Raw genomic sequence first — 8767 nt, forward strand, 5'->3', positions numbered from 1 at the left:
TCATGGTGGGGAGCTGGCTGATGGAGGACCTCAGTTTTCTTCAGGCTGACTTCCAGGCCAAACATTTTGGCAGTTTCCGCAAAGCAGGACGTCAAGCGCTGAAGAGCTGGCTCTGAATGGGCAACTAAAGCGGCATCATCTGCAAAGAGTAGTTCACGGACAAGTTTCTCCTATTCAACTCCACCTATTCAAAATGACCTATCCACTTCCCCAGCCACTTCTCCCCTTCTATTTGGTTGGTAAACAATCGGAGGTCAGTGGTTAAGGAAGAATCGCCAGTCCTTGGAGTCAGGGAGCTGGAGCTTCATTGTCGTGCACACCAGGTACAGTGAGAATGTTTGTTTCATGATCAGTCCATCTGGTCAACCTATACGTAGTACAGCAGTCGAAACTCCAGAGGTCAGTTAGGACAGAAGTAGCATCTCTTGCCCTATCTCCTCCCTCTGTCTCCAGCTTCCAACCCTCTTCCCACCAGAGAGCTCCGCTCTCCCCATCACTTTTCAGCTTTCTTTTCTCTTCTACCCACCCCCACCACCTGTCTCCTCTTGCCTGTGTCACTTCCCCTTCATTCCTCCCCCCACCCCCACCTTTTTATTCAGGCTCCTGTCTTTTTCCGGAGGAAGATGCCAGGCCCGAATCGTTGGTTACCAATTATGTCCTGTGGGTGCTGCGTGACCTGCTGAGTTTCTCCAGCATGTTTCTGCACTGCAACATTATTTCATCCGTGTGGGGTTCATTTAGGAGTCTGATAACAGCAGGAAAGAAACTTCCCTTGAATCTGGTGGTGCGAGATTCACACCGGTGAATCTTCCTGGGGGGGGGGAGGAGTAGTAGTGAGTCTTTGTATATTGGTTATTTAGGGGTGTTTCTGATTTGTGAGGCTGTCAAATCCCTCTTTCAACTCAGAAGCATCTGGAAGAGAACTCAGGCAGATTTCAGCTCAGCACTGACATAGGAAATATCGGTGAGTGGGGGAGTCAGAGGGAGGAATTGAGCAGGCAAAGCTATGCTTGGTGTTGCCCGTCGAGACTGCACCAGGGCTGAGAGTGTAGAGGACCAATGGGCGGTGGGATGATGTGCAAGGCAGGGGCTGGTAGATGGCAGGTGACGTAAATTCGGGTGTGAGGGATGAAAGGATTGGGGAAGAGGGAATGGAATGGGAAATCAATTGAGAAGCCTGGGTGATGGGTAGATGATAACCAGGCTATGGAGAAGGGGAACTGGAAATGTTCATACCAATGGGTTATAGCAATGAAGAAATTTTAAGAAAGTAAAACATGAAGGTCTGCAGACACCGTGATTGAAGGGGGCTGGACAGGTTATGTTACCCAGGGAGTGGCGGTGGAAGCAGAGAGGATAGAAGCATTTAAGAGGCTTTGAGGTGGATATGTGAAGGGGGGGAGGGAGTCTGGATCCAGGTAGATTTAGTTTAATCGGGCATAATGTCCAGCCCAGGCATTATGGGTCAAGGGCCTGTTCAAGCAGGAGAATTCTGAAACTTATCTCTCGACCAACATTGCAGAGAAAGTTCACCTGCTTGTGATCGTATTGCCGTCTGGGAACTTGGTGCGTAAATGGGCTTTTTCGCCCTGACACCTCAAGGGCAGGCTTCAAAATCAAAGGGACTCTTCCACGAGGTTGCAGAAGAGGGTACGTGTTGCTTTTGTTATGTTCGAATTCCCGTTCACCAAGGGGAAGATGGTTGGAAAGGTGAGCTGATGGATCCACTCAGAAACTGCTCCAGATCATGTTGGTCAGTAATGAATAATCAATTCTTAGAAAGACTCATCTCAGAAGGAGACACAGCATGCAGGATCTCTCAGTGGCCAGCCACCTCGTTTCCACTTCCCATTCCCACAACGGCATGTCTGTCCACAGCCTCGTACCACGTGTGAATTGGAGGAGCAACTGTCTCAGCAATCTCTGACCAAGCAGAGTCTACTTTTCTCTGCCCCTTGTCCCTATCACTGCTCAGCTCTTCTCCCTTCCCACCCGTACTCACCAATCATTTGCCTGCCCGTGCTCCGCACCCCAACCCCATCTTTTCACTTGGCCGTCCGCCGGTTTCTTTATTCCTGGTGAAGGGTTTTTGGCCTGAATCATTGTCCACTTATTGCCTTCCTCACATGCTCGTGTGTTGCTCAAGGGGAAGGCAACCCACCCAGTCTAAGGGTGTGGCCTTGTCAATTGCAAGACCTGAGCTATGTCCAGATGCATTGAGAGGAAGAACAATGTTCTCAACTCCCCTTCACTAACCACAGAACACTACTGCACAGAAACAGGGCTCTTCTGGTCTATGCCAGACTATTTTTTGTTGTTGCCTAGTTCCACTGGCCTGCACCTAGTCTGTAGCCCTCTATACCTCTCCTATCCAAATTCTTAAATGTTAACATTGAGCCTGCATTCACCACTGGCAGCTTGTTCCAAGCCCCCACAACCCTGTGAAGAAATTCCCCCTCACATTCCCTCTAAACCTTTCCCCTTTCACTCTTAACCCATGTCCTCTGATTTGTATCCCACCTACTTGGTGGAAAAAGCCTGTCTATGCTGTCTATTCCCCTCGTAATTTTAAATAATCAAATCTTCCCTCATTCTTCTTCGCTCCAGGGAATAAAGTCCTAACCTGTTTAACTTTTCCCTATAACTCGGTTCCTGAAGTCCAGACAACATCTTAGTAAATCTGCACTCTTTCTATCTTACTGATTTATCTCCTGGAGTTAGGTGACCAAAACCACACAATTCTCCAAACTTGGCCTCACCAATATCTTGTGCAACTTTACCAGAACATCCCAACTCCAATACCCAATACTTTGATTAATGAAGGCCAAGATGACAAAGGCTCTCTTTACAACCCTGTCCACCTGTGACACCACTTTCAGGGAATTTTGTATCTGTATTCCCAGATCCCTCTGTTCTACCGCATTCCTCAGTGCCCGACCATTCAGTGTGTACATCCTTTCTTGATTTGATTCGACCCTTCGAGCCAGCTCCGCCATTCAACGAGATCATGGCTAATCTTAAAGTTCAGTACCCCGTCCCCGCCTTCTCTCCGTAACCTTTAATACCCTTATACTGAAGAAATAGATCTAATTCCCTCTTAAATATATTTAATGAACCTGCCTCTACTGCCCTCTGTGGCAATGAATTCCACAGATTCACCACCCTCTGGGTCAAGAAATTCCTCCTCATCTCGGTCCTAAATGGTTTGCCTATTATCCTCAAACCATGGCCCCGGGTTCAGCCCAACTCAACCTTGCTATCCAACCTGAGTTCATCCCATCTGCCTGCATTTGGCCAGCATCCCTGTAAACCTTTCCTATCCATGTCAAAACACACATTTGCTAGAACTCAGCCGGCCTTGCAGCGGACCTGACCCCATTCCTCAAGGCATAATCAAAGAACAGGAAAGTGTTTGACTAAAGATGGGGGGGAAAAGGGGAGGAGTACAGACTAACAAAAGGTGTTAATTGGATATGATAAAGTGGAGAAGAGAGGTCCCTTGCTGGCGTGTCTGTCCATGGTTTCATGCACTGCCAGACTGAGACCATCCGCAAATTGGTGGAACAACATCTTGTCTGTGCCCCCACCAACTGGATGGCATTAATGCTGACTTCTCCAGATCTGTCAAATTCACTCTCACTCTCTGTCTCCTTTCCCAGAGCCCAAATCAATTCTCACCTCTCCTCATCATATCCAATCAACACCTTTTGTTGGTCTGGACTCATCCTCCTTCCAGTCTACAGTCTTCATTCTGACACCTTCCTGTTCTTTGCTTATTATTCCTTGCTCAGGCTCGAAATGTCGGTGGTATATCTTTACCTCCTATAAATGGTGTGACACCGGCTGAGTTGCTCCAGTATTTCTGTGCGTTTTTACTGCAATCACGGTGCCTGCAGACTTTCGAGTTTCATTTCCTATCCATGCACCTGTCCAAAAGTCTTAAACATTCCAACCATGTCACCTCAGCCACTTTCTCTGACTGCTTCTTCCACCCGCCTAACACCCTCTGTGTGGAAAAAGTCACCCCTTCCAAATCTTTCCTCTGGGTCAGTGGAGGGACAAGAGCAAAAGGTCACAACTATAATGTTGGGGTTGGGTCGTTTGGGGCAGTGGGAGAAGGCATTGCTCTCCGAGGGCATAGAGCAGCCCTGGGCTTGCTCTCCATGTAAAATTGATTGGGAAATCCACAGTCTGTCTGGGTTGGCAGTTAAACCAGCAGCCCCATCACACTGAGCACTGGCGCACCTCAGGCCTGCGTGCTCAGCCCGCTACTGTTCACACTCCTGATTCACAATGGTACTGCCGGGTTCAGCTCCAACAAGTTTCCAGATGTTACATCAGTGGTTGGCCTCACGGGCAACAATCAGCTTGCAGGGAGGCTTGTGCAGTGGTGAAAGAGCAATCACCTGAGCCTCAATGTGGATAACATAAAGGAGATGATTGTGAACTATGTCATAGAGAGAGAGAGAGAGGGGAGCACAAAGTTCCTTGCCGTTCACTTCAAGGATGATCTATTCTGGATCCATAACACTTCCTCCTCAGGAAGACACAGAAGCGCCTACACTTCCTAAAGAGGTTGCAGAAAGCAAAGCTATGGCCACCATCCTAACAACACTATAATAGCACGATAGAGCGTGTCCTGTCTGGCTGCATATTTGTGTGGAGTGGTAGTTGCAAAGTGTCAGATCAGAGGTCACTGTGGAACCTGATTAAAACTGCTGAGAAGATCACTGGAGTCTCACTTCTCTCCATTGACGCTATCTACGGGGTGCGGTGCTTAAAGAGGGCTCTGAAATTCATCAACGACCCTGACCAGCTAGGCTGCAGTATGTTTGAGACACTGCCTTCAAGGAAGAGGTACAGGAGCGTTAAAAACCAGGACCACCAGGCCGAGGAACAGCTTCTTCCCATGAGCAGTGAGAATGTTGAATGACCAAAGGAGCTGCTCACACCAACTCTCTGAGACTCTCATAGTCATGAAACATTATTTATTTATTTGGATAGATGAAATACTTATCCTGTATGTATATTGTTTGTCTGTGGGTGTGTTATGTCTGGTTGTGTGTCTGCATGTTTTGCAGTGAGGACTGTAGAATGCTGTTTCATTGGGTTGTACTTGTACAATCAAATGATCATAAACTTGACTTCACTTGGACATAGTTGAATGATGGCATTCAGCTGCAACATTACAGCCCATAGGCTTCACCCTCCACCGGGCGTCAAGAAAATCCAGAGGAGGCAGTGTCCGTGTTCTCATCAATTCATCATGGTTGACAAACATGTCCCAGTCCTGCTCCCCCACCTGGAACATCTGGTGATCAAGTGTTGGCCATTCTATCGGTCGAGGGAGTTCACTGCCATCCTGGTCACTGCCCCAGGCTAACATCAGGCTGGCACTAGAGGGGCTGAGTACTGTCAGCAGTATCCGTAACACACCACACCCTTATATCTGCTCAGTCATTGTAGGGGACTTCGATCAAGCCAACCTGAAGAAGTCTCTCACAAACTACCAACATGCTCGACTACTGCGGCACCTCCGTGAAGGACGGCTGCCGAGCGATCCCACACTTCAGCAAGTCTGATCACCTGGCTGTGCTTCTACTCCTGGTGTACAAGCAGAGTCTGTAGACGACAGCACCAGTAGTGAGGACGGTGAAAGTATGGTCAAGGGTAGTGGAGTAGTAGCGCCTGCAGGACTGCTTTGAATCAGTGGACTGGATCATATCCTCAAGTTTGAATGACTGTGCTACAGCTATCACTGACTTCATCAAGACCTACCACGGATGAGTGTGTGCCATACCCTGTCTACCTCAACCAGAAGCTGTGGCTGAACCAAAAAATTCACAGCCTACTGAGGGCGAGGTCATTAGCATTTAAGACCAGATATGGTCCAGATCTCTACAGGAAGACTAGATATGGCCTGCGGAAGGCCATCTCAGCAGCAAAGAAGTGAAGTTAAAGACAGTCAGAGACTCCCCAGCTATTGGCTGGGATTGCAGGCCATTACATCCTGCAGGGCAAGGCCAAACACCATAAATGGCTGTTACTTCACCATATGATAAGCTGAACATCGTTGATGTTGCTTTGTAAAGGAGAAGTCAATGGTGCCCAATGAGAATCCCTTCAGAAACTGGCGACCCTGTGATATCTGTTTCTGAGGCCAATGTCAGAGCATCCTTCAAGAGGGTGAACCCTCTCAAGGCATCAGGCATTGATGGCGTACCTCGCAGGGTACTGAAAACCTATGCTATTCAACCAGCTGCAGTGCTTTTTTTAATAATGTTTTATTTTTCACACTGTGAACCGTATCAGAGTAGATATGTCCCAGTGAGGATCAAAGGAAAGGCTGGAAGTCATAGGGAGGCTTGGTTTTCGAGGAATATTGGAAATTTGGTTAGGAGAAAAAGGGAGGTGTACAAGAGGTATAAAGAGCAGGGAGCTGAGAAGTTGAAGGAGGACCACAGGAGTGTAGAAGGGATCTTAAGAAAGAAATTAGAAAGGCCAAAAAAAGGCATGAAGAGGCTTTGGCTGACAGAGTAAAAATAAATCCAAAGGGTTTCTGTAAGTACATTAAAAGTAAAAGATTAGTGAGAGATAAAATTGGACCCCTTGTAGATAGCGAGGGTAGGCTGAGTGAGAAGTCTGAGGAAATGGGGGAAATTTTGAATGATTTCTTTGCCTCGGTATTCACTAGGGAAAAAAATGTTGAAGCAGTTGAAGTAAAGAAAAATAGTGGGGAGGTCATGAAGCATATAAGGATAACCGAGGAGGTAGTGATGGCTGTGTTAAAAAAGATAAAGGTGGATAAATCTCCCGGACCGGACAAAATATTCTCTAGGACACTCAGGGAGGCTAGTGGACAGTTAGTGGGGCCATTAACAGAGATATTTAGGATGTCACTGGCCACGGGGGTGGTACCAAAGGATTGGAGGGTGGCGCACGTGCTTCCTCTGTTTAAGAAAGAGTCCAAATGCAAACCTGGGAATTATAGGCCTGTAAGTCTGACGTCTGTGGTGGGCAAATTGATGGAAAGTGTTCTGAGGGATGCTATTTACAAATTTTTGGAGGTACAGGGATTGATAGGAAGTAATCAGCATGGTTTTGTCAGGGGTAGATCATGCTTGACAAACCTGATTGAGTTCTTCGAGGGGGTTACAAAAAAGGTTGATGAAGGGAAAACTGTGGATGTTGTCTATTTGGACTTTAGTAAAGCTTTTGACAAAGTTCCCCACAGGAGATTAGGAAAAAAGGTGGAGGCATTAGGTATAAATAAGGAGGTAATGAAATGGATTCAGCAATGGTTGGATGGGAGGTGTCAGAGAGTAGTGGTAGAAAATTGTTTGTCCAATTGGAGGCAGGTGACTAGTGGAGTTCCTCAGGGTTCGGTCCTGGGTCCACTATTGTTTGTTATATATATTAACGATCTGGATGTAGGGGTAGAGAATTGGATAAGCAGGTTTGCGGATGACACAAAGATTGGTGGTGTTGTGGACAGTGAGGTAGATTACCGTAGATTAAAAGGTGATTTAGGAAGGCTGGAGGTGTGGGCTGAGAAATGGCTGATGGAATTTAATACAGAGAAATGTGAGGTGCTACATTTTGGAAAGGCAAATTTAAATAGGTCATATGCATTAAATGGTAGGCTATTGAGGAGTGCAGAGCAACAAAGGGATTTAGGAGTGATGGTAAATAGTACCCTCAAGGCTGATACTCAGGTAGATGGTGTTAATGTTGGCCTTCATAAATCGGAGTATTGAATTCAAGAGTAGGGAGGTTATGATGAAATTGTACAAGGCATTGGTGAGGCCAAATTTGGAGTACTGTGTACAGTTTTGGTCACCAAATTATAGGAAAGATATAAACAAAATAGAGAGAGTACAGAGAAGGTTCACGTGAATGTTGACAGGATTTCAGGGTCTGAGTTACAGGGAAAGGTTGTGCAGACTGGGGCTTTTTTCTCTGGAGCGTAGAAGATTGAGAGGGGACGATAGAGGTGTTTAAGATTTTAAAAGGGACAGACAGAGTAAACGAGGATAGGCTTTTTCAATTAAGAAAGGAGAAGATTCAAACTAGAGGACATGGTTTAAGATTGAAGGGGGAAAATTATAAGGGGAACATGAGGGGAAATTTCTTTACGCAGAGGGTGGTAGGGATGTGGATGAGCTTCCGACAGACGTGGTCGAGGCGGGAGGATAGGAGAGGACTGGAGGGGTATGGACCGGGTGCTGGTCAGTGGGACTAGGAGGGTGGGGATTTGCTACGGCATGGACTAGTAGGGCCGAACTGGCCTGTTCTGTGCTGTAAGTGGTTATATGGTTAAACAAAATATGTATAAACATTTCTCATTAAATGTACACAGTGGCATTTTCTCCCTTTTTTCCCCCTTTCCCTCTCTCCCCTCTTCCCACCCCCTCCAAAGCCCATAAATATTCAACATATAAAATACAGTAAAACCATAAAACAATATCTACACACAAAGGAAAATAAACAAGAAAAATGCATCATCTATTTGTTACACACTGAATCTAGTCATTTTGTCTTCTTATAATTTTCATTTTAGGGGGTGGCGGTCCGAGGCGAGCCCTCTCTGTGTGTCCCATGTACGGTTCCCAAATTTGTTCAAACATTGTGACTTTATTTTTTAAATTATATGTTATTTTTTCCAATGGAATAGATTTATTCATTTCCATGTACCACTGCTGTACTCTCAGGCTCTCTTCCATTTTCCAAGTTGACATTATACACTTTTTTGCTACTGCTAAGCTGA

The sequence above is a fragment of the Narcine bancroftii genome, chromosome 2, assembly GCF_036971445.1.
Source record: "Narcine bancroftii isolate sNarBan1 chromosome 2, sNarBan1.hap1, whole genome shotgun sequence".
Lineage (NCBI taxonomy): Eukaryota > Metazoa > Chordata > Chondrichthyes > Torpediniformes > Narcinidae > Narcine > Narcine bancroftii.